This window comes from Nycticebus coucang, chromosome 9 (assembly GCF_027406575.1).
Source record: "Nycticebus coucang isolate mNycCou1 chromosome 9, mNycCou1.pri, whole genome shotgun sequence".
NCBI lineage: Eukaryota > Metazoa > Chordata > Mammalia > Primates > Lorisidae > Nycticebus > Nycticebus coucang.
The window spans coordinates 72,421,520-72,447,977 of NC_069788.1; the positions used below are offsets into that span (position 1 = coordinate 72,421,520).

The 26,458-nt window shown below is 43.8% G+C and overlaps 1 protein-coding gene and 1 non-coding gene across 3 annotated transcripts in view; one reads left to right on the top strand and one right to left on the bottom strand.

Annotated features, from left to right (window-relative positions):
• The window catches only part of RREB1 (ras responsive element binding protein 1), a 213,912-nt gene that overhangs the window by 154,457 nt on the left and 32,997 nt on the right, over positions 1–26,458 (bottom strand). The window lies entirely within an intron of this gene.
• Positions 7,719–7,825, top strand: LOC128595009 (U6 spliceosomal RNA). The gene has a single exon (XR_008382705.1). It is a non-coding gene; the product is annotated as a U6 spliceosomal RNA (small nuclear RNA).

The following is a 26,458-nucleotide window of genomic DNA, read 5'->3' on the forward strand; positions in this document are numbered from 1 at the left end:
GAGTTGGAGGTTGCTGTGAGCTGTGTGAGGCCACGGCACTCTACCGAGGGCCATAAAGTGAGACTCTGTCTCTACAAAAAAAAAAAAAAAGAGTAAGTAGAAGAAGAGGAAGTGAAGTCCCCTGCTCTGGTAAGAAGGTAGGTGACAAAGGAAGGGAGAGAAAGGAAAATAGCAACAGCAATGATGACAGCAGTTAACATTTATTGAAAGCTGACTACTTCATGCCAGGCACTGTTCCAGAGCCTTCTCTAAACAGTCAGGTAGGTGCCACAATCATCTCCATTTGTCACTGAGGAAACTGAAGCAGAGAGGTTTGACAGCCCAGGCTGGTAAGTGGTAGTGCTGAGAGGCAATCCCAGAGTCCACACTCTTTCACTGTTGTTATCAGCCAGCTAAGAATTAAATAGGAGGACTGAAATTATGCTATACGCCTCATCACTGAATATCACTACGGTCACCTTCCAAGTACTCTCCTTGGGAAGCTATGCAAAAATGTCAGAGCCTAGAGGTGGTGCCTGTGGCTCAGTGAGTACGGCGCCGGCCCCATATGCTGAGGGTGGCGGGTTCAAACCCAGCCCCGGCCAAACTGCAACAACAACAAAAAAAAAAATGTCAGAGCCTAATCCACCCTTCAAAGCAATTTTGGAACTCTTTTTCTAGAATGGCCATCAGAGCTGTCATATTACCCTTGATGTCCTCAATGTTATCAAAATGTCTTCCTTTGAATATTTCCTTTATCTTGAAGTAAAGAAAAAAATTATTGGGGGCCAGATCAGATGAGTCAAGAGATGATCCAATACCATTACTTGTTTACTGGCTAAAAACTCCCTCAGAGGCAATGCCATGTGAGCTGGTGCATTGTCGTGATGTAAGAGCCACACCTTTCTCACGCTAAGATTTTCAGTTAAGATTTTCCTATTTCTCTATCAATGTTTACTGGGTCTGCTATGAATCTCAGTCAGCCAATGATTTTGACACACAATTCAGTGAATTTTTGTAATGTTTTCATCAGTTTCATTACTGGCACTCTGACCTTTCTTCAACAGTGTGACACTTTTTCTCCCCTCAGAAAAACATTTAACCTGTTTGTATACTGCTGTCTTCTTCATGGCATCATCCCCATCAACCTGGACTAACATGTCGCTGATTTCACTTCCACTCTTGCCAAGTTCAACAAGAAATTTATAAATGTTTGTTCATTGCTCTAATTCAAGCTCCAACATTCTTGCAATGAGACAAAAAACACACAACAGTAATGAATGCCACTCAGCAAGAAACTGTGACATGTCAACATGAACACAGCTGTGAGACACTAATATACCAAAGTTATAAAACCTTCCTGAGTTGTCTGTACAGTGCTGCCAATGGAAGTGCATGGTGGCAAGTTCATGAACTTAATTTTCATACCTCATAATTTACTAATTTAAAAAATGCCTTCTTGATTGTCTTGACTAATCTCAGTAAAATGCTCTTGATCAGAGTTTTGCAGAGGAGACATTGTGCAGTTGTTTAACACAGATTCAGTTGGAAAAGTAAATGAATGCACATTTTTAAGTATTGCTAACTTGGTTTATAATCATTCCTCTGTTACATGAACATGAAGGACAAAACCCTTTCTGTTCTCTAATTATGTTCCATATGTGCAAAATAAAGTCTGAAACTGTAACTGGAAATTTTGTTGACTCCAGCATACCTAGCACAGGTCAGAGACTAGCAGAGGCCACACTCCTAATTTCTATATCAGCAGTTCTCAAATAGGTGATTCTGAACCCTAGGAGATGTTTGGCAATGTCTGGAGATTTTTTTTTTTTAGTTATCACAAGTTGGGGGAATGGTGTGACTGGCATCTAGTCAGTAAAAGCCAGAGATGCTGCTTAACACACTACAGTGCACAAGGAAAAGCCCTGCAGCAAAGAATTATCTGGCCCCAAATGCCAACAGTGCTGAAGTTCAGAAGCCCTGCTCAAAAGTACCCTGAAAATTATCTCTAGGAACTGAGTTCAGTAACTCCCACCTATAATCCCAGTGCCTGTAAGATTGAAGCAGCCTGGGCAACACAGCAAGACCCCATCTCTTAAAAGAATGAAATAAACTTTAAAAAATTACCTCTAGGAATATCAGAGTCTAGGAAAGGGTTTTTTTGTGTTTTTTTTTTTTAGAGACAGAGTCTCACTTTGTCACCCTTGGTAGAGTGCCATGGTGTCACAGCTTACAGCAACCTCCAGCTCTTGGGCTTAGGTGATTCTTTTGCCTCAGCCTCCCGAGTAGCTGGGACTATAGGCATCACCACAAGGCCCGGCTATTTTTTTGTTGCTGTTTGGCAGGGGCTGGGTTTGAACGCACCACCCTCAGTATATGGGGCCAGAGCCCTACTCACTGAGCCACAGGTGCTGCCCTAGGGAAGGGGTTTTAAAATGAGTGAATCACCCAGATGATTTATGTCAACAGGAAAGGAGTATAGATCCAGAAAGGGAGCAAACACACATGTATGAAACAGGAAACAATTTTGGAAGAAAGAGAGAGTGTGTATGGCAGAGAAGAAAAGGTAGAAAGATCAGCCTTGAAAGGAAAAGAGGGATAATTCATACTCTAAGATGAGAGGGAAAATAAGAAGAGTAGGAACATACTGAGAAATAGTGAGAAAAAGGCAAGTTGTGGACACTGGTATCTGATGGCCTTGGACATATAAAGCAGCAGTGAGGAAAGTAAGGGCAAGGCCAGGGTTGAAGCCTAAGGAGAGACGAAGGCAGGAACTGGTGCTAGAAGACTTCATCTCAGTCCCTGCTCCTTTCTAATGTCATGGAGACGACAGAGGGGAGAAAACTTAGAGTGGGGATGATGACTGGTAGGTAGAAACTTCAACAATGAAGGCAAACATAGAAGTAATGTGGACTGGCAAGACGGGGCATGATCAAGTCCAAGTAGAGCAAGGAGGACAAGGCAGGGAGCGTGAAGATGAGGGAAGACAGCAGGCTGGGAGGGTGGACAGGTGGCGGAGAGTATGGAAGACACAGGATGGAGCCCTGGGGGCAGAACTCCAAGACTGTCTAGATCAGTGGTTCTCAACCTTCTCATGCAGCAACACTTTAACACAGTTCCTCATGTTGTGGTGACCCCCAACCATAAAATTATTTTTGTTGCTACTTCATAACTGTAATTTTGCTACTGTTATGAATCATGATGTAAATATCTGATATGCAGGATGTATTTAGGTGACCCCTGTGAAAGGGTCATTCCACCATCAAAGGAATTGTGACCCACAGATTGAGAACCGCTGATCTAGAAGGAGCAGAAATCCTAACCATAGGCTGTACTTGTGTCCCCCAAAATTCCTATATTGAAGCCCTAATTCCCCAGGACCTCCAGAAAATGACTGTATTTGGAGATAGGGCCTTTAACGAAATAATTAAGGTAAAATGAAGTCATTGGCATGAGCCCTAATCCCTCTGACGGGTGTCTTCATCAGAACAGATGAGAACACAGATGTGCCCAGCAGGAAGACCACGGGAAGACACAGGGAGGAGACAAGCTGTCTACAAGGCAGAGAAGAGAGGCCTCAGGAGGAACCAACCCTGCCCACACCATGATCTCAGACCTCCAACCCCTAGAACTGTGAGGAAATAGCCTCTGGGGGGTTTTTTGTTGTTGTTGTTTGTTTGTTTTTGTTTGTTTGCCCTAGGTAGAGTGCTGTAGCATCACAGCTCACAGTAACCTACAACTCTTGGGCTTAAGCGATTCTCTTGCCTCAGCCTCCCAACTAGCTGGGACTACATGCACCCGCCACAACGCCCGGCTATTTTTTTGTTGCATTGTTGTTTTTTTTAGCTGGGCAGGGCAGGGTTTGAACCTGCCACCCTTAGTACATGTGGCTGGAGCCCTACCAACTGAGCGAGCAACCTCAAATTGTTGGCCTCAAGTGATTCTCTTTCCTCAGCCTCCCAAGTAGCTGGGACTACAGGTGCCTGCCACAATGCCCAGCTATTTTTTAAACTAGTATTCTTTTTTTTTTGTAGAGACAGAGTCTCACTTTATGGTCCTCAGTAGAGTGCCGTGGCCTCACACAGCTCACAGCAACCTCCAACTCCTGGGCTTAAGCGATTCTCTTGCCTCAGCCTCCCGAGCAGCTGGGACCACAGGCACCTGCCACAACGCCCGGCTATTTTTTGGTTGCAGTTTGGCCGGGCCGGGTTTGAACCCGCCACCCTCGGTATATGGGGCTGGCGTCTTACCGACTGAGCCACAGGTGCCGCCCTAAACTAGTATTCTTAAGGAAAGGCTTTTGTGTTTTTGTTTTGTTTTGTTTTTGAGACAGAGTGAGACTCCATTGCCCTGGGTAGAGTGCCTTGGCATCATTGTAGCTCACAGCAACTTCAAACTCTTGGGCTCAAGGGATCCTCTTTTTTTTTTTTTTTTTTAAATACGATTATAGGCGTGAGTCACCATACCCTGCCCTCAAGAGATCTTCTTGCCTCAGCCTCCCAAGTAGCTGGGACTACAGGTGTGGGCCACTAAGCCCGGAAATAGAAAAATAGTTTTTCTATTTTTAGTAGAGATGGGGGTCTTACTCTTGTTCAGGTTTGTCTCAAACTCCTGAGCTCAAGCAATCCACCTGCCCCAGCCTCCCAAAGTGCTAGGATTACATGCGTGTTGTACCTCACCCAGCCAAGAAAAGGCTTTCAAAGGAAGTACTATCTCTAAAGGCAAACCAAGTTTCCATCAGGGTGGAAGGCAGGAGAAGAGCTATGGAGAAGGCTGAGAGTTGGAGTTTCTTAGAACAAGGAAGGGGTTCCAAAGCCTCAAAGATGGGGACATCTCCTGAAAGTCCAGACTTGCCTTGGCAAATGGCTTCCCTGTTGTGGTGCTAGCATAGACACTGGCATGTTGACAGGATTTTTTTTTTTTTTAATTTAAAAATTTTTTTTGTTTTTGTTTTACCTGGCACTTTAGGAAAAGATGTAGGCTCTTAATAAACATAATTTGCAAAGTGTGCTGGAATGGAATAGGCAGGGAAAAGGAGTGAGAATACGGAGTGGGAGCATAAAGGAAGTAGCTGGAGGAAGAGTTTGCCTAGGGTTTGCCTCGGGTTTGCAAACAAGAGCAGAAGGCTGGGAGGCAGGTGGTGAGATGTTATTTGGAATTTCAAAATCTCTTTAGTAATTCAGCCAATTAAACTCTCTCAGATAAGCAGTGCACAGGCACACGGACAGGCTGCTATGAACATCTTAATACAACCCCTGTTACCCTGAATACATTATTACCCTAGCTACCCAGATGACTTAAGATGTGTGTTATTTCTGGTGATTGAGGGTATTTCCTTTAAATGTTAACCATTCTGGCTCAGTGCCTATGGCTCAGCAGCTAGGGCACCAGCCACATAACACTGGAGCTGGTGGGTTCAAATCAAGCTGGGCTTGCCAAACAACAATGACAATTGCAATAAAAAATAGCTGGGTGTTGTGGTGGGCACCTGTAGTCCCAACTACTTGGGAGGCTGAAGCAGGAGAATCGCTTAAGCCCAAGAGTTTGAGGGTGCTGTAAGCTATGATGCCAGGGCACTCTACCAAGGGCAACAAAGTAAGACGCTGCCTACAAAAAAAAAAAAAAAAAAAAGTTAACCATTCCAAGAAGGAATTTTTTTCTAAAATGCATTATGCACTGCCTTTTATAAAAATCAGAAAGTTAATTTATGAACAAAATGATACGATCATAAATCTCTAGTATCATACTGCATTGTCATACGATTACTTTTTATAAATAATATTTATACTGGCACAAAAGATGGTTACATCTTCAAGAGACTGTCCATCTTTGAGCTGTGACAAGGCTATGTGGTAGCATACTATATGACTTTACAGTATAATCCAAGTTGAGTTTTTCTGTCTGTTTTTTGTTATTTCTTCTCCTTCACTATTTGGCTGTCCCTTGTCACTTCTTTCTGAACTCAGTATGCCTGTCAATATCAACCTCTTTTTCCCTTTCCAATTGATCATTTCTAACCTGCATTGGTTAGCAAACTGGATAACCAAGATTTTTAGAAATGTGTCAAAGTCAGCAGGAGGACCAGCATCTCCCTTTGCTGCCTAGAAGCTGAAAGTTGCTTATTTCCTGATTCTTCATTGGATTTTGGATTGATGAGTTGTTAGCATACTTCTAAACTATTGTTTCAAAGATATAACTATTCAGGAAAACATGCAAGGTTAAATAAGTCTTATAAGCCAAACTTCCATTCATGATACAAGTTCACCACATAGAAAAAAATGAAATAGAAAAGTTTTTTCAAATAGAAAAAAATGCTTTACTATAATTGGATGGAGATTCTTTGTCCAACTGCTTTATAAGTCAATGGTTTTTTGTTTTTGTTTTGTTATTGTTGTTGTTTTTGAGATGGAGTCTCACTATGTCACCCTTGGTAGAGTGCTGTAGCATCACAGCTCACAGCAAACTCAATCTCCTGGGCTTAAGAGATTCTTTTGCCTCATCCTCCCAAGTAGCTGGGACTATAGGTGCCCACCACAACGCTGAGCTATTTTTTTGTTGCAGGTGGCCCTGGCTGGGTTCGAACCCATCAGCCTCCATGTATGTGGCTGGCACTGTAACCACTGTGCTATGGGTGCCAAGCCTTTGCTTTTGTTTGTTAAGATAGAGTCTCACTCTGTGGCCCTGAGTAGAGTGCAATGGCATCATAGCTCACAGCAACCTCAAACTCTTGGGCTTGAGCAATCCTCCTGCCTCAGCCTCCCGAGTGGCTGAGACTACAGGTGTACACCACTATGCCTGGCTACTTGTTTTGTTTTTAGCAGAGATGGGGTCTCACTCTTGCTTGGGCTGGTCTGGAACTCTTGAGCTCAAGAAATCCACCCTCCTTGGCCTCCCAGAGTGCTAGGATTAAAGGTATGAGCCCCCATGCCCACCCAAGTCAATGTTTCTTTGTAAGAGGGAGCCCTTCATTCACAAACCAGGGTACAAATCAGAAAAATAAACACTTTGTCAATAAGTGGTATATATTCAAATCTTTATGCATTCAATTGAGTAATTTGCAGAACCAAAGTAACTTTTCTGCACCTTCTGTAAAATAGATATTTTCTTTTTTTGTTGTTGTTGTTGTTTTTGAGACAGAGTCTCACTTTGTCTCCCTTGGTAGAGTGCTCTGGCGTTATAGCTCACAGCAACCTCAAACTCTTGGGCTCAAGTGATTCTCTTGCCTCAGCCTCCCAAGTAGCTGGGACTACAGATGCCCGCCACAATGCCTAGCTATTTTCTAGAGTCGAGGTGTTGCTTTCGCTCAGGCTGGTCTCGAACCCATGAGCTCAGGCAATCCACCTGCCTCGGCCTCCCAGATGGCTAGGATTACAAGCCTGAGCCACATTATCCGGGCTTAAAATAGACCTTTAAATGGTGCTTGTAAGTGGGGACTGCTGACAATACTTTACTATAGTACCAACTCTGTCCATACTACTTGGCTCCTGGTCATCTTGCTTATAATGGGTGCCCATATTCCTAAGTTCTCTTTCTTTGCTTTTTTTGTGTGTGTGTGTGTGGTTTTTGGCCAGGGCTGGGCTTGAACCCGTCACCTCCAGCTTATGGGACTGGTGCCCTACCCCTTTGAGCCACAGGCGCCACCCTTTTTTTTTTTTGAGACTGAGTCTCACTTTGTCACCCTTGGTAGAGTGCCATAGCATCACAGATCACAGCAACCTCAGCCTTAAACTTCTGGACTCGTGCTCGCTTCGGCAGCACATATACTAAAATTGGAACGATACAGAGAAGATTAGCATGGCCCCTGCGCAAGGATGACATGCAAATTCGTGAAGCGTTCCATATTTAAAAAAAAAAAAAAAAAAAAAAACTTCTGGACTCAAGCAACTGTGTTACATTCAGCCTCCTAAGTAGCTGGGACTACAGGCCTGTGCCACCATGCCCTGCTAGTTTTTCTGTTTTGATTTAATTTAATTAATTAATTATTTATTTGAGACAGAGTCGCCCTCGGTAGAGTGCTGTGGCATCACAGCTCACAGCAAACTCAAACTCTTGGGCTTAAGCAATTCTCCTCCCCAACCTCCCAAGTAGCTGGGACTATAGAGGCCTGCCACAATGCCCAGCTTTTTTTTTTTTTTTTTGCAGTTGTCATTGTTTATACTTTTTTTGGTAGAGACAGAGTTTCACTTTTTTTTTTTTTTTTGTAGAGACAGAGTCTCACTTTATGGCCCTCGGTAGAGTGCCGTGGCCTCACACAGCTCACAGCAATCTCCAACTCCTGGGCTTAAGCGATTCTCTTGCCTCAGCCTCCCGAGCAGCTGGGACTACAGGCGCCCGCCACAACGCCCGGCTATTTTTTGGTTGCAGTTTGGCCGGGGCTGGGCTTGAACCCGCCACCCTCCGTATATGGGGCCGGCGCCTTACCGACTGAGCCACAGGCGCCGCCCTTCACTTTTTTTTTTATTGTTGGGGATTCGTTGAGGGTACAATAATCCGGGTTACACTGATTGCAATAGTTAGGTAAAGTCCCTCTTGAGACAGAGTTTCACTTTATCACCCACTGTAGAGTACTGTGGCATCACACAGCTCACAGCAACCTCCAGCTCTTGGGCTTAGGCAATTCCCTTGCCTCAGCCTCCCGAATAGCTGGGACTACAGGCATCTGCCACAATGGCCGGTTATTTTTTTTGTTGCAGTTTGGCTGGGGCCGGGTTTGAACCTGCCACCCTTGGTGTATGGGGCCGGAGCCCTGCCCACTGAGCCACAGGCGCCGCCCTGCTGTTGCCATTGTTGTTTAGCCTGCTGGGCCCAGGTTCAAACACGCCACCCTTGGTGTATATGGCTGGTGCTGTAACCACTGTGCTACAGGTGCCAAGCCAAATTTTTCTATTTACAGTAGAAAAATAGAAAGGCTATTTGGTAGCATACTATATGACTTCACAGCATAATCCAACTTGAGTTTTTCTGTCTGTTTTTTGTTATTATTTCTCCCTTACTATCTGGCTGTCCCTTGTCACTTCTTTCTGAACTCAGTGTGCTAAGGTTGGTCTTGAACTCCTGAGCTCAAGCAATCCACCTACCTTGGCCTCCCAGAATGCTAGGATTATAGGTATGAGCCACCGCAACTGAATATTCCCAGGTTTTCAACTCAGAAACTTGTTGAAAAAGTTGCAGTAACTTTCAAGACTCAATAGCCATGAAAAACCCTGCTCATTGGTAATCACTGAAAATAACAATGTATATATCCTACTAAATAGAAAAATCTTTGTCAGAAAGAAAGAAAATCACATCCAGTGCTTGTATGTAATTTCGCATTGCGAAGTAGAAAACTGGAATGATTTTATCTACTGTCTTTTACTTCTACTTAGTAATTTCTGGAACTTTCTTATGAAAGTAAGTGTTCCATAAGATATTTTAAAATACGCAGAGTGACGGCTCAGCGCCTGTAGTACCAGGCACTAGCCACACTCAAGGCTGGAGGGTTTGAACCTGACCCGGGCCAGCTAAACAATAACAACTGCAACAAAAAGTAGCTGGGCATGGCAGGTGCCTGTAGTCCCAGCTACGTGGGAGGCTGAGGCAAAAGAATTGCTTATGCTCACGAGTTGGAGGTTGCTGTGAGCTGTGATGCCATAGCACTCTACTCAGGGTGACATAGTGAGACTCTGTCTCAAAAAATAAACAAATAAATAAATAAATAAAAATACACAGAGGGATACAAAATGGAAATAAGGTCTTCATCTTACTAAGGAAATTTGATATCCACTTATGCATTCATTGAACCAGCAATTGATAAGACACTGATGCTGTTCCCAGTTCTACAAACAACAGTAAACAAAGCACACAAAATCTCTGTCTAGCAGGTCTTACAGACTAATGATTGGTTATATGTTTTAAACAATGTCATGAAAACTTTACAAGCCAGCCACCCTGCGAGTTGCCACCTAGGTGATACATTTTATAAAATAAAACCTGTGTACAGGCTCGGTGCCCGTAGCTCAGTGAGGAGGGCATCAGCCACATACACCAAGGCTGGCGGGTTCAAGCCAGGCCAGGCCTGCTAAACAATAATGACAACTGTTGGCTTGGCACCTATAACACAATGGTTACAGTGTCAGCCACATACACCAAGGCTGGCAGGTTCAAACCCAGCCCCAGCCAGCTAAACAACAATGACAACTGCAACAAAAAATAGCCAGGCATTGTGGCGGGCGCTTGTAGTCCCAGCTACTTGGGAGGCTGAGGCAAGAGAATCGCTTGAGCCCAGGAGTGTGAGGTTGCTGTGACGCCAGGGCACTCTACAATGGGCAAAATAGTGACAGTCTGTCTCAAACAACAACAACAAACAAACAAACCTGCATACACCTCTCTTATGGGCTGAATTGTGTTCCTGCCCTTCCATCCCCCCAACTCCGGTGTTGATGTCCTCAACCTGGATCACATAATGTGACTATATTTGAAGACTGATGATTAAGGTAGAATGAAGTCATTAGGGTGGGCCCTAATCCAATATGACTAGGGTCCTTAGAAGAGGAAATTAGGGCACAGATACATATACAGGGAAGGTCATGTGAAGATATGAAGGCACAGGGAAAAGATGGCCATCTCCAAGCAATGGAAAGAGGTCTCAACCCTGCCCACATCTGGATCTCAGACTTGCAGCACCCAGAACTGTAAGGAAAGAAGTTTCGTTGCTTAAGCTCCCCATTCTGCGATCCTTTGTTATGGCAGCTCCAAGCGGGGCTTACTTATACAACCTACAAAGCTTAAAGTTTATCTGCCCATGTATAAGGGACATTCCATACACTGGACCAATTTCATCAAAATTGTAAATTAGGATGTTGGGATACAAAAGCTCTTCCCATAGACATAATGGAGTAAGAAGACCTTAAATATGTGAGTCAGCATTAGGTGATATTATCACAAAACACACTTGTAATAATCCTAAAAGTAAAGCTAATTGAAAGTAATCTGTTTCAGAATCTGAAATTAGGTCTGGAATGGTGGCTCATGCCTATAATCCTAGCACTTTGGGAGGCCAGGGCGGGTGGATTGCTTGAGCTCAGGAGTTCGAGACTAGCCTAAGCAAGAGCAAGACCCTGTCTCTACTAAAAATAGAAAAACTTGCCAGCCGTGGGTGGTCCACACCTGTAGTCCAAGCTACCTGGGAGGCTGAGGGAAGAAGATCCCTGAGCCCAAGAGTCTGAGGTTGCTGTGAGCCATGATACCACCTTTGGTGCTCTAGCCTGGGGCCAAAGAATGAGATTGTCTCAAAAAAAACAAAACACTTTAGAGGCCCAGCACAGTGGCTCACGCCTATAATCCTAGCACTGGGGAGGCCGAGAGATAGGTAGACTGCCCTGAGCTCACAGGTTTGAGACCAGCCTAAGCAAGAGCAAGACACCGTCTCTAAAAAAATAGCCAGGTATTATGGCAGGTGCCTGTAGTCCCAGACACTTGAGAGGCTGAGGCAAAAGAATTGCTTAAGCCCAAGAGTTGGAGGTTGCTATGAGCTATGATGCCAAGGCAATATAAGACTTTGTCTGAAAATCAAACGAACAAAAAACCCAAACATGGGCAGCATCTGTGGTTCAAAGGGGTAGGGCGCTGGTCCCATATGCCAGAGGTGGTGGATTCAAACCCAGCCCCGGTCAAAAACAAAACAAAAAACCCCAAACATTTTACAGCTATTAAAATTGTCATGAGGTGGGCGGCACCTATGGTTCAGTAGGTAGGGCACTGGCCCCATATACTGAGAGTGGTGGGTTCAAACCCAGCCCCAGCCAACTGCAACAAAAATAGCTAGGCACTCTGAAAAGCTGAGGCAGGTAGATTGCCTGGGCTCAGGAGTTTGAGACCAGCCTAAGCAATAGCAAGACCTCTGTCTCTACTAAAAAATAGGAAAATTAGCTGGGTGTTGTGCTGCAAGCCTGTAGTTCCAGCTCCTCGGGAGGCTGAGTAAGGAGGATTGCTTGAACCTAGGAGTTTGAAGATATGAGCTAGGCTGATGCCATGGCACTCTGCCAAGGTTAAAGAAGTGAAACTCTGTCTCAAAACAAACAAACAAAAAAAAGCAATGGCTCCCGGCTCGGGGCCTGTGGCTCAAGCAGCTAAGGCATCAGCCACATACACCTGAGCTGGCGGGTTCGAATCCAGCCTGGCCTGCCAAACAACAATGACGGCTGCAACCAAAAAATAGCCGGGCATTGTGGCAGGTGCCTATTGTCCCAGCTACTTGGGAGGCTGAGGCAAGAGAATTGCTTGACCCCAGGAGTTTGAGGTTGCTGTGAGCTGTGATGCCACAGCACTCTACTCAGGGTGACAGCTTGAGGCTCTGTCTCAAAAAAAAAAAAAAGGCAATGGCTCCCATAACTCAGTAGGTAGGGCACCAGCCACATACACCAAGGCTGGCAGGTTCAAACCCAGCCCACGCCAGCTAAAACAACAATGACAACTGCAACAACAACAAAAAAATAGCTGGGTGTTGTGGCAGGTGCCTGTAGTCCCAGCTACTCAGGAGGCTGAGGCAAGAAAATCTCTTTGAGCCCAAGAGTTTCAGGTTGCTGTGAGCTGCGATGCCATAGCAGTCTGCCCAGGGCGACAGCTTGAGACTCTGTCTCAAAAAAAAAAAAAAGTTCAGTGTGAAGTCATGGCATCTACCCGAGGACGGTACAGTGAGACTGTCTCTACAAAAAAAAAAAAAAAAAGTTCATGACATATATATATTTTTTTTTTTTTTTTGACCGGGGCAGGGTTTGAACCCACCACCTCTGGTATATGGGGCAGGCGCCTTACTCCTTTGAGCCACAGGTGCCGCCCTCATGACATATTTTTAAGTGAAAAAAGCCAGCTATAAATACATAATCCTATTTTTCTAAACAAACAAAAAATTATACTCACATATAAATTCAAAAAGATGGAAAGAGTAAACACCAAAATATTGAACAATAGTTATATCCAGGTAGTAGGATTAGAAAGAATTGTATCTTTTTTGTTTGTTTGTTTGTTATTTTTTTGTAATATGATCTTTTGTATTTATTAAGTCTTTTGTAGAAAGATTATATCTTTTCCCATTCGGCTTATCTCTATTTTCTAAGTTATCTTTTCTTTTCTTTTTTTTTTTTTTATGTAGAGACAGAGTTTCACTTTACGGCCCTGGGTAGAGTGCCATGGCATCACACAGCTCACAGCAACCTCCAACTCCTGGGCTTAAGCGATTCTCTGGCCTCAGCCTCCAGAGCAGCTGGGACTACAGGCGCCCGCCACAATGCCCAGCTATTTTTTGGTTGCAGTTCCGCTGGGGCCGGGTTTGAACCCGCCACCCTCGGTATATGGGGCTGGCGCCTTACCGACTGAGGCACAGGTGCCGCCCTCTTTTTTTTTTTTCTTTTTTTGTGAGACAGAGTCTCACTATCTTGCCCTGGGTGGAGTGCCATGTTATAGCTCACAGCAACCTCCAACTCTTGGGCAAAAGGGATTCTTTTGCCTCAGCCTCCCAAGTAGCTGGGACTATAGGCATCTGCCACAATGCCTGGCTATTTCTCTTTTCCTTTTTCTTCTTTTTTTTTTTTTTTTTTTTTTGAGACAGAGCCTCAAGCTGTTGCCCTGGGTAGAGTGCCATGGCATCACAGCTCATAGCAACCTCCAACTCCTGGGCTCAAGTGATTCTCCTGCCTCCTCCTCCCAAGTAGCTGGGACTACAGGTGCCCGCCACAACGCCCGGCTACTTTTTTTTTTTTTTTGGTTGCAGCTGTCATTGCTGCAACAATGCACTGTTTGGTCGGCCCAGGCTGGGTTCAAACCCGCCGGCTCAGGTGTGTGTGGCTGGCACCTTAGCTGCTTGAGCCACAGGTGCCGAGCCATGCCTGGCTATTTCTTTTGTTGTATTTGTCATTGTTGTTTTAGCAGGCCCTGGCCAGGTTCGAACCCCCCAGCCCCAGTGTCTGTGGCTGGTGCCCTAACCACTGAACTACAGGTGCTGAGCCTATTTTCTAAAGTAAACATGAAATAATTGTGTTACAAGGAAAAAATCAGTTTCATGAAATCCTTACATGAAGTGACTATTGTCCTAAATATCTCTTTCAAAGTTAAGGATTTGAAGCAATCATCTAGAGAATGTGATAGAAAACATATCAGTAAAACAAATTTTAAAATATGCAGCTCTCTCCACAGTAAATCTATTTGTTTCTCCACATTTTTTCTTTACATTATGATTCTAGGAGTTCTTCTTCCATACTTCCTATGGATTACATCCATAACCTTGTCTATCAGATAATGCTTTACTCCTACACTGAAATCCAAGTTTCAAGCTTCGGCTAAAAGAAGAGTTCATTTCTTCTGCAATTTCTCAGAAATTAAACTTCATAAAGCAAAATAAGAACTGCAAATGCACTGGACGGCAGCAGATTATAGTGGAAAGAGTCCAGAGTAGAAGTCAGATAGCCCGGTTCTATCCCTTTCCTGCTGTGTCCCAAGTACAGGTGTCTAACTCCAGCATATTTCAGTTTCTTCATCTACAAAACTCATGTAATAACCACCCACTGTATTGTCACAGGGATGAAAAGACATGTGTAAAGCATTCAAAGAAGGTATCTGGTCCATGGTACAGGTGCACAATAAACTGTAACTCCTATTATATATCTTAAAATTAGATGCTTAATAGTTACAGTTTGCAATCCAATAAAAATGCTAAGGTTACATCAAATTGCCTATGTAACCTTTTTTACAGACTAGTGCTACCTCAAGCTCATTATTTCTAAACTACTACATGATGACAATCATTCATTTGTGGGCATATAGCTGGATTTATAGTAACGTACGTGTGCATGTGGGTACACCTAGGGTGCTTATAAAATAAAGCTGCTCATAATCTTCCCTAATGTTATTAAAATTATATTATGATGATATCACAGAGGATAAAACAGTTAAAACTAAAATACTGAGTTATACATTTCTTGCAGTCATTAAAACAAGGGCTTATTTTATAGAAAGGTATAAACCTGAGTGATTTGACCCTACAATTTGTCTGTTAGTAATTAATCTGTTATTTCAGATGAATTTGGGGACAGTGCTGATTTTCTCATGGTTACTTGAATAGAGAACCCAGGGCTCACAGTGAATAATAAGCTTGACTTCAACAGCGGCGAAGGATGGAGCCAGCGTTGGAACCCAAGCCCCTGAGTCTACAGCCCAGGTTCTTTCTACTACACTGTATGGAATGACAGAAAAAATTTAAATCTTAATCAGTCTGTAGTTACATGCAGAAACAAACTTGCAGTTTTGAAAACAGATGGGATGAGTGCTTCCAAATAGTAAACATGCAATAAAGCTAGAATGTACTTAGCCTATATTCTACAGTATAGTGCCAGCGCCTCAACCAATTGATCAATGGAATCAGACAGAAAACCTAGAGGAAAAAGGTGGTGCATGAAAAAAATGGCACTTCACATCCGTGGGAAAAGGATAGATTTGTCTATATTGTTGGAACAATTTACACTGAAGATAAAAAACTAACCCCAAATGGATTAAGTAATCAAATGTAAAATATTAAATGATTAAAGAACCAGAAGAAAGGTAGGTAAATATGTATCTGATCTTTAGCAGTATGGAAGGGTTTTTGAAAAGAAAAGAAAAAGAAAAAGAAATAAACCTGAAGGAAAATGTATGCATTTTTATTTACATAACAATTTTAAATATAACCAAGAAAATAAAAACCTATTATAGGCTAAACTGAAATGGAAATCACACATTAGGAAAAAGCATGTTTACAGGCAGAGTTATTTAAGGGCCTCAATGTAATAAAAGCTATGTTTTATTGATCCTTTATTGGGTATAAGACACACTAAGCACTTTGCACACAATATCTCATCATAATCCTATAAAGGAGAAACAATTAGCTCCGCTTTTGAAATAAAGAGACAGGGACACTGAGTGGCCAATGCCCAGGGTCTCATAGCTAACAAGTGGCAGAATAAAGATTTGAAGGTAGGTTTTCTTTTTTTTTTTTTGTAGAGACAGAGTCTCGCTTTATGGCTCTTGTATGGCCTCACACAGCTCACAGCAACCTCCAACTCCTGGGCTTAGGCGATTCTCTTGCCTCAGCCTCCTGAGTAGCTGGGACTACAGGTGCCCGCCACAACGCCCGGCTATTTTTTTGGTTGCAGTTTGGCCGGGGCCAGGTTTGAACCCACCACCCTCAGTATATGGGGCCGGCGCCTTACCGACTGAGCCACAGGCGCCGCCCGTGAAGGTAGGTTTTCTTGAGTTCCATACTTTTGCTATTAATTACTGTGCTCTACTGACTCTTACACTTCAATATGAAAAAGAATATCTCATCTGGAAAATAGACAAAGGATATTAAGAAACAATTCACAAGGAAGACATATAAATACATGTAATAAAACAAATGCAGCTCAGCGCCTGTAGCACAGTGGTTACAGTGCCAGTCACATGCACCAAGGCTGGTGGGTTCGAGCCTGGCCCAGGCCAGCTAAACAACAATGACAACTGCAAAAAAAAAAAAATAGCCGGGCACTGTGTTCAGTGCCTATAGTCCCAGCTACCTGGGAGGCTGAGGCAAGAGAATCCCTTAAGCTCAATAGTTTGAGGTTGCTGTGAGCTGTGATGCCACAGCACTTTACCGAGGGTGACATAGTGAGACTTTGTCTCAAAAACAAAAACAAAAAAATGCAAACTAAAACATGCAGTTTTTTTTCTGCTATCAAGTTGGCAAACATTTTAAAATTTCATCACCTGGTTTTAGCAAAGCTGAGGAAAATGGACGTACTTATACACTGTCATGAAAAGGATACTTACTCTTTTCTTTTTTTTGAGACAGAGTCTCATTTTGTCACCCTCAGTAGAGTGTCGTGGTGTCACAGCTCACAGCAACCTCCAGCTCTTGGGCTTAGGCGATTCTCTTGCCTCAGCCTCCCAAGTAGCTGGGACTACAGGCGCCCGCCACAACACCCAGCTATTATTTTGTTGCAGTTTGGCCAGGGCTGGGTTTGAACCTGCCACCCTTGGCATATGGGGCCGGTGCCCTACTCACTGAGCCATAGGCGCTGCCCAAGGATACTCTTTTCAATTGTGCTGAACTGACACTTGGAAATCTAAGGATTATATCCTTTAATGATGATTGTCATTAGATTATTTGCCATAATGAAAAACTGGAAACCCCTACTTGGCCACTAATAGAGCTTTGGGACATAAATGGAAATGTATCCACATGATGGAATGGCATGCTAACCATTAACGATCCTAAGTGTAAGGCTATTTGAGATTGGGAAATTTTCAAAATAAAATTAAGAGAAAAAAGCATCTTACAAAATTGTATGTGGGGTGGTGCCTGTGGCTCAGTGGGTAGGGTGCTGGCCCCATATACCGAGGGTGGAAGGTTCGAACCTGGCCCCAGGCAAACTGCACCAAAAAATAGCCGAGTGTTGTGGCAGGCACCCATAGTCCCAGCTACTCGGGAGGCTGAGGCAAGAGAATCGCCTAAGTCCAGCAGTTGGAGGTTGCTGTGAGCTGTAACACCACAGCACTCTACCGAGAGCTATAAAGTGAGACTCTGTCTCTAAAAAAAAAAAAAAAAAAAAAAAAGAAGGGCACTGTGGCTCAGTGAGTAGGGCATCGGCCCCATATGCCGAGGGTGGCGGGTTCAAACCCAGCCCCGGCCAAACTGCAACAAAAAAATAGCCGGGCATTGTGGCGGGCGCCTGTAGTCCCAGCTGCTCGGGAGGCTGAGGCAAGAGAATCCCGTAAGCCCAAAGAGTTTGAGGTTGCTGTGAGCTGTGACACCATGGCACTCTACTGAGGGTAACATAGTAAGACTGTCTCAAAAAAAAAAAAAGAAAAGAAAAGAAAATGAAAGAAAAGCTACAGGCCCTTCCTTCCTTCCTTCCTCTTTTAGACAGTCTCCCTTTGTCATCCTTGGTAGAGTGATGCAGCAGCACAGTTCACAACAACCTCAAACTCTTAGGCTCAGGCAATCCTCTAGCCTCAGCCTCCGCAGTAGCTGGGACTACAGGTACTTGCCACAGTGCCTATTTTTTTTTTTTCTTTTTGAGACAGAGTCTCAACCTGTTGCCCTGGGTGGAGCGCCATGGTGTCATACCTCACAGCAACCTCAAATGCTTGGGGTCAAATAATCCTCTTGCCTCAGGGTTGTTTTTTTTTTTTTTCTATTTGTAGTAGAGATGGGGGTCTCAATTTTGCTCAGGCTGGTCTCAAACTCGTGAGCTCAAGCTATCCATCTGCCTGGGCCCCCAGAGTGCTAGGATTACAGGTGCAAGTCAACCATGCCTGGCCATGCCTGACTTTATGTTTTTTTTAAACAGAGTCTCACTTGGTGGTTGCCCTTGGTAGAGTGCTGTGGCATCATAGCTTACAGCTACCTCAAACTCTTGGGCTCAAGTGATTCTCTCGCCTCAGCCTCCCAAGTAGCTGGGACTATAGTCACCAACCTATTTTTTTTTTTTTTTTTTGAGACAGAGCCTCAAGCTGTCGCCCTGGGTAGAGTGCCGTGGCATCACAGCTAACAGCAACCTCCAATTCTTGGCTCAAGAAATTCTCCTGCCTCCACCTCCCAAGTAGCTGGGACTACAGGCACCCACCACAACGCCCAGGCGTTTTATTTTTTTTTTTTTTTTGGTTGCAGCCATCATTGTTGTTTGGCAGGCCCAGGCTGGATTTGAACCTGCCCTAGCTGTTTGAGCCACAGGCACCGAGCCCAGGCTATTTTTAGATACAGATTTTTAGACCCTATTTTTAGGGTCTCATACTTGCTCAGGCTGGTCTCTAACTCCTGAGCTCAAGCAATCCACCTGTCTGGACCTCCCAGAGTGCTAGGATTATAGGCGTAAGCCACCGGGCCTAACCCAGGAGCATTTCTTTTATTTATTTATTTATTTATTTTTTGGCCCAGGCTGGGTTTGAACCCGCCACCTCTGGCATATGGGGCCCGCGCCCTATTCCTTTGAGCCACAGGCACCACCCAGGGCATTTCTTTTAAAATCAGAATAAAATTTCCCTGGAGAAAAGGTGTTAACATAATTACATAATATTGTTCCACAAGTTTTTTCTGGCCAGTGCAATAATACAGATGTAAGAGATTGCTTGAGCTCAGGAGTTTAAAACCAGCCTGATTAAGAGCCAGACCTCATCTCTACTAAAAATAGAAAAGAAAAAAGTTTAACATTATCATTAAGTATAGATTATATCATTGCATAATTAGAAAACGCTAAGAAATTAATAGAAATTAAAGAGAAATCTAATAGTGATAGGAATCATCCACTGAAGTCCTACATGAGGAATACTAAAGTTTTTTCAGTGTCATGAACCTAGCTAGCAGCAGAGCTAGAATTCAAATGCAAGTCTGACTAATTCAAGGCTATGTTCTTTTTACTATGTGGTTTGCTCTGTAGACAGTTATAACACACACACACACACACACACACACATATTTCCTTGTTTTTTTGTTTGTTTGTTTTTGAGATAGAGTCTCACTATGTCGTCCTCAATAGAGCGCTGTGGTGTCACAGCTCACTGCAACCTCAAACTCTTGAGTTTAAGCAATACTCTTGCCTCCTCCTCCCAAGTAGCTGGGACTACAGGCGCCCACCACAATGCCCAGGTTTTTGTTGTGGTTGTTGTTTTTGCAGTTGTCATTGTTTTTTAGCAGGCCTAGGCTGGGTTTGATCCCACCAGCCCTGGTGTATGTGGCCGGTGCCCTAACCACTGTGCAATGGGCACTGAGTCTCACACACACACATATTTCCTATATGAAAGCTGCAACCATCACAAAACAACAAATTTAACAAGCTTTGTACCTAATGGATAAAAGAAAAAAATAGACATATAAAAGAAGAGAGATGGAGGAGGATTTAGATAGGGAAGACTATAATTTTTTTTTTTTTTTTTTGTGGAGACAGAGTCTCACGTACCACCCTCAGGTAGAGAGCCGTGGCATCACACAGCTCACAGCAACCTCTAACTCTTGGGCTTACACGATTCTCTTGCCTCAGCCTCCCGAGCAGCTGGGACTACAGGCGCCTGCCACAACGCCCGGCTATTTTTTTTTTTTTTTTTTGTAGAGACAGAGTGTCACTTTATCGCCCTCGGTAGAGTGCCATGGCGTCACACAGCTCACAGCAACCTCCAACTCCTGGGCTCACGCGATTCTCTTGCCTCAGCCTCCCGAGCAGCTGGGACTACAGGCGCCCGCCACAACGCCCGGCTATTTTTTTGTTGCAGTTTGGCCGGGGCTGGGTTTGAACCCACCACCCTCGGCGTATGGGGCCAGCGCCCTACTCACTGAGCCACAGGCGCCGCCCTATAATTTTTTTTAATAATGTTCATTTGAATTAATTTATGTGCCCAGGTATGGTAGCTCATGCCTGTAATCCTAGCACTCTGGGAGTCTGAGGTGAGGGGATTGCTTGAGCTCAGGAGTTTGAAACCAACCTGATTAAAAGTAAGACCTCGTCTCTACTAAAATAGAACAAAACTAGGCAGGAATTGGGTTGGGTGCCTTGTAGTCCCAACAATAATTCCCTCCAGTTACTGGAGAGGCTAAGGCAAGAGATCACCTGAGCCCAGGAGTTTGAGGTTGCTGTGAGCTAGATGTCAAGGCACTCTACCCAAGGCAACAGAGTGAGCTCTGTCTCAAAAAAAAAAATTGTGTGTTAAATGCAAGTCCAATTAAACCCCAACTTGGTAAAATATTTTGTAGAGAGAAATGTAGCAAAATAATTCCCAAATGCATCTAGAAGAAACAAAAATATAAGAATAGCAAATAAAATTTTACTAAGGAACTACAGGAAGAAAGAGTACTAGATATCAAAATGATTATAAATCTAAAATTAAAATAGTAAGGAGACCATGCATGAAAACCCAAATGAGATTAATCACCTTATAACTATTAGGATGTTATATCTATATTTAAAAAAAAAAAAAGTAACTGTTAGGATGTAGAAATACTGTATTTTTTTTTCTTTTTTTTTTGGCCGGGGCTGGGTTTGAACCCACCACCTCCGGCATATGGGACCGGCGCCCTACTCCTTGAGCTACAGGCACCACCCAAGAATGTAGAAATATTGTAAACCTTACGCACTGGTAATGGGAATATAAAATAGCATAGTATTTTTTATGGAAAATAGAGAGGCAGTTCCTCGGAATTGTAAATGTAGAACTGCCACATGATTCAGCAACTCTACTTCTGGGTATATACCCTAAAGAATTGAAAGTAGGGGCTTGAACAGATATTCATACTCCCATGTTGATAATACAGCAGCCAAATGGTAGAAGCAACTCAAGTGTCCAACAGCAGATGAAGAGATGAACAAAATGACATATAGACACACAGTGGGTTCGAGCCTTACGAAGGAAGGAAATTCTGACATGCTACAAGTACATGACCCTTGATAACATTATGCTAAGTTGGGCGGCACCTGTGGCTCAGGGAGTAGGGCGCTGGTCCCATATACCGAGGGTGGTGGGTTCAGACCCGGCCCCAGCCAAAATGCAACTACCAAAAAAAAGGAAAAAAAAAGATATTATGCTAAGTGAAATAAACTGAAAGACAAATACTGCATGATTCCTCTCATACGAGGTTCCTATAGCAGTCAAATTCATAGAGACAGAAGGTAGATTGGTGATTGCCAGGGGCTGGCGGGAGGAGAGAATGGGGATTTGTTCTTAATGGGTACAGAGTATCCCTTTGGGAAGATTAAAAAGTTCTGGAAATAGATGGTGGTGACAGTTTAAGTACATTGTGAATGTACTTAAATGCCACTGACCTATACACTTAAAAATGGTTAAGATAGTAAATTTGTTTTTATTTGAATGAATTTCCAGAGTACAAGTGCAGTTTTGTTACATGTGTATATTACATAGTAGTGAAGTCTGAGCTTTCATTGTAACCAATAAAAAACCATGTACATTGTACCCACAAAGTAATTTCTCATCCCTCACCCTTTTCCCGCCCTCCCACCCTTCCCAGTCCCTGATGCCTATAATTCCACTCTCCATGTCATTTAGCATTATTTAGCTCCTCCTTTAAATGAGAGCACGTGGTATTTGATTTTCTATTTCTGAGTTATCTCACTTAAGATAATGGTCTCCAGTTCCATCCGTGTTGCTGAAAGGATGGTAAATTTTCATGTAATTTATATCTTACCATAATTTTTAAAAGTAAACATTGCCACATAATCATCAAAGGCACCAGTCACACTCAGTGAGTAGTTTACTCAAAGATGCAGACTGCTACTCAGAAGATCCAAGTGGCACAGCACACATTATGGTGGGACAACAGGAAGTCCACGGGGGACGGCCAGGTTCAGGTGTCTAGCTGAGAGCGAGGGATGCTCTCAAATCAAAGAACATGGGATGCCACAGGAAACCGAAGGCTGGAACCATAAAACAATGTACAGCAATTTCCTTATCACCATCTCAATTTAGAATGTTTTACAAAAGTAATTTACAAAGGGCAAAGTTCTCAGCTCACGGAACTCTAGGGGGTTGACGCACATGATGTGGACAGAGTTCTTACATGTTCCATAGGGAACACTTGACGTGCTTTTTTGCGGAACTGCAAAGGATGACACCGGCTCAAAAATTAAAGGCTGAAATGAGACGCGGCTGAGGGGCTCTCTGGGTTTATGCTTCAATAGTCTGAGCTCCAGTTTCGGGGATTATTTTGAGAACTTAATTTAGCTATAGTCAAACATGTCAATTGGTGAGGGGCCTACATAAGTCACCTGTCCTTCAGCCTGGGTCCTGAAGCACCATTCAACTCCTCCAGCATTGTTTCCCGTACAAAGATACAAGCACACTTTTCTTTTGAAACCTAGTTCAGTGGCTCTCTGAAGCCGCCTTTAGTCCTCTAAAGGATCTCTGGCCACCTACTGGATTTTTTCAGTGCCAGAGTGGGGCAGAAAAAGAGCAACTTACTGCCCTTGTTCAAAGGAAACTGAGAAGAGTTGCAGACTCAAAGCTAGGCAGACTTTATTATGCAGTACCCGCGGGGATTTGCGAGAGAATAGCTCAGACATAGCCTGCCACCACCCTTCTCTCAAGGAAAAAGCCAATTACTTCTCCTACACCTAAGGAGTTTGGGAGTGTGGATTGGAAAAGCTTCTTTACACTGGGCAAAGAAGGGAAAAAAAAAGATAATACAAGTCAAGTCTCTTTGCTTATGTTTTCTAAGTTACCAAAGGGAAAGGGGTTTAAATGACTTACTGAGTTTTTTCATATTTAAAAAAGGATTATCAGCTCCTTTCACTTTCTAATGAACAGCTCTAGTCTTCTAAATGAGTTCTGTTTAAGTCTTCTAATTTAGACTGAAGTATGTACTGATTAATAGAGAAAGAGACTTGGAAACCCCCCTTCTTTTTTTTTTTTTTTTTTTTCTCTCCTTGGAGCTTTCTATTAGATCAGAGAGAGAAGCTAGGAGAAAATGGAAGTTACGACCAGGAAGAGCACACTGAAAGTGAAAGGTTCATGGAGGATGAGTTTCTGGCTCTCAGACCATGCAGGGAAGAGAAGGAAGCACAAAGGTAGAAGCTGAGGAAGGCTGAGGGGTGGTGCTGGGTGTGCCAGAGTCTCAGCTGACCTGTTTGAGCAACTTTGGTCATGGTTATCTTTAATAGGCCACCAAAACTATAATTTTTCAAAAACAGATCAGAGTCTGAGAGATGCTGGTAGTTAGGAAGGATCAGTGCCTTAGATGCTAACCCTGACAGGTGGTACTATCTTCAAAAAGAAGGCTGGGAAAGGCGCCCCTGCCATTCAAATGCACACCAGCCAAAGTGAGAAAGATCTCAGGACCCACTTATTAAATGAATTGAATATTCAGTTAGCAAATCAAGAAACTAGGATTCTAAGATCTGATGTGATTACTGAAGATCCAAAGCCACTTAAAGCAGCAAAGCTGGACAAAGCTGACACTTAGATGCAGACCTCCTGACCCTCAGAGTTTGAGAGTTGATCAGTCTTACGGGAAATCTGAAAGCATCCCCGGGGGCTAGTATCTATCCATCAGAGAGCGGCTTGGCAAGGCCAAGGCCACATGGCTGTGTACTAGCATCACCGGTCTCCACTAGGTCATCAGAGGCGTGGCATTGGTACAGATTCCCAGAACTCTTCAGTAGTGAAAGAAGTCAGGCAAAGAAGGAACAGCCTCTCAAGGCCAGCAGACTAGAAGGCAAACTACACAGACACTGCCTCGGGCCTTACTTTGCCTTCTCCAGGCAACCCAAACTGCCTGAAGCACTGGTTTTATTTGCCCCTCTGTTCTCTTTTCTTTCTGTCTACCAAGCAGCTAAGAACACCCATGTGTACCTGGTTTCCTTAAGCTTTCTTAATGCTAACTGTAGTGGGTGCACTGTCGACAGATTTGGATCATGGAGTTAGATAAAAATAAAAGTTGGCCAAGTATGGCAGCTCACGTCTGTAATCCTAGCACTCTGGGAGGCGGAGGCATGTGGATAGCCTGAGCTTCGGAGTTTGAGACCAGCCCAAGTAAGAGTGAAATCCTGGGCTATACTATAAATAAAAAAATTAGCTGGGCGTTGTGGTGGGCGCTGGTAGTCCCAGGTACTGGGGAGGCTGAGACAAGAGGATTGTTTGAGCCCAAGAGTTTGAGGTTGTTGTGAGTTAGTCCATGACACTCTACCCAGGGCATGCATAGATAGATAGATAGATAGATAGATAGATAGATAGATAGATAGATAGATAGATAGATACATACATACATACATACATACATACATACATACATACTTATACTAAGAGACCCTGACTCAATTTGGAGCCAAAGGATTTGCTTACATGTTATCATTTAACCCTTGGAACTGCCCTTTAAGGTAGACAGTCTGACTCTATTGACAGAAAAGAAGTTTAGAAAGGTTAAATTGCCCAAGGTCACAGTGGGAGCCCAGGCCACTCCTAAATCCTGCTTTTTGCCTCCTCATTGCACACAGTGAAATGATGCAATTCCCTTTGCCAACACCCAGAAATTATCCCAGTGAGGGGTTTCTGACTGATGTGGTCCCTACTTGAAGTAGTAATTCTGACCTCCTTAACAGGGGTTGTGGTTAAAACAGACCAACAGATCTAACTTGTTTTGCTCCAGACAACTTTGAACCAAACAGGTTGACTGAAGCCTACTTTCTCTATCTGTGGGCCTACCTGGAGGCTGGAAGTGAGGGGGCTGCCAAAATTCCAGGCTGGGAGGGAGAAGCTGATTACTAATTTCCTTAGACAAGAAAGGGGAGAAAGCTCGGCGCCCATAGCACAGTGGTTAGGGTGCCGGCCACATGCACTGAGGCTGGCGGGATCGAACCCGGCCCGGGCCAGCTAAACAATGACAACTACAATAAAAAAATAGCCGGGCATTGTGGCAGGCACCTGTAGTCCCAGCTACTTGGGAGGCTGAGGCAAGAGAATAGCTTAAGCCCAAGAGTTTGAGGTTGCTGTGAGCTGTGGCGCTACAGCACTCTACTGAGGGTGACCTAGTGTGACTCTGTCTCAAAAAAAAAAGAGAGAGAAAGTGGAGAAAATTCATGATTACCAGCTGCATACACACTGAGCTATAAAATACCTGATCAGGTATTTTTATACCTCTTTTTCCCAAATGCACACTAAGATGGCAGATTTGGGAAAGGTAGAGAAAAGCTCTTATGTAAACCAGAGATAAGGAGGAAAGAGGGAAAACTGTTCTGAGCACAAAAGTACCTATTTTCTTCTGGTCTCTCTAAAGTACCAAAACTTCACCAAGCTAACAAGGCAGACAAAGGTTAGGAGGGGCCAATCCCCTGTGGGAGAGCTTCCTGTCCCAGACTTCTGCAGCTATTCGAAAGCTAGGAAGAGAGGCCACAGGAATGGGGAGAAGAGGAAGCATCCCAAGAGGGTTTAGTTGGCAAGCTAACAAGGATGAGGGGCTTTTCAACAGAATAAACTCTCCAGAGGAAAACGGTAAAATGACTGTTTTTAAGTTAGAGAAGTAGTTGTTGCTGTCTGCACACTTGACCGTCAGCAGCTACCTTGTGAGACTTCATCCACACACTCATAATGGGTGTTTCAAATGACGGCATGACATCAGTTGAGGTAGGAGCAACTCAAAAATCTGGCAAGCAGGCTGGGCGAGGTGGCTCACACCTGTTATCTTAGCACCCTGGGAGGCCGAGGCAGTGGATTGTTTGAGCTCACGAGTTCGAGACTAGCCTGAGCAAAAGTGAAACCTCATCTCTACTAAAAAATAGACAAACTGAGGCAAGAGGATCACTTGAGCCTGAGTGGGAGGTTGCTGTGAGCTATGATGCCATAGCACTCTACCCAGGGCAACAGCTTGAGACTGTGTCTCAAAAAAAAAAAAAAAAAAGAAAAGAAAATCTGGCAAGCAGAGGCCCTGACTCCATCCTGAAATGAAGATTATTTGTGAGTTTGTATGCATGTGCTCTCCATTTAGAAGAGACCTATTTCC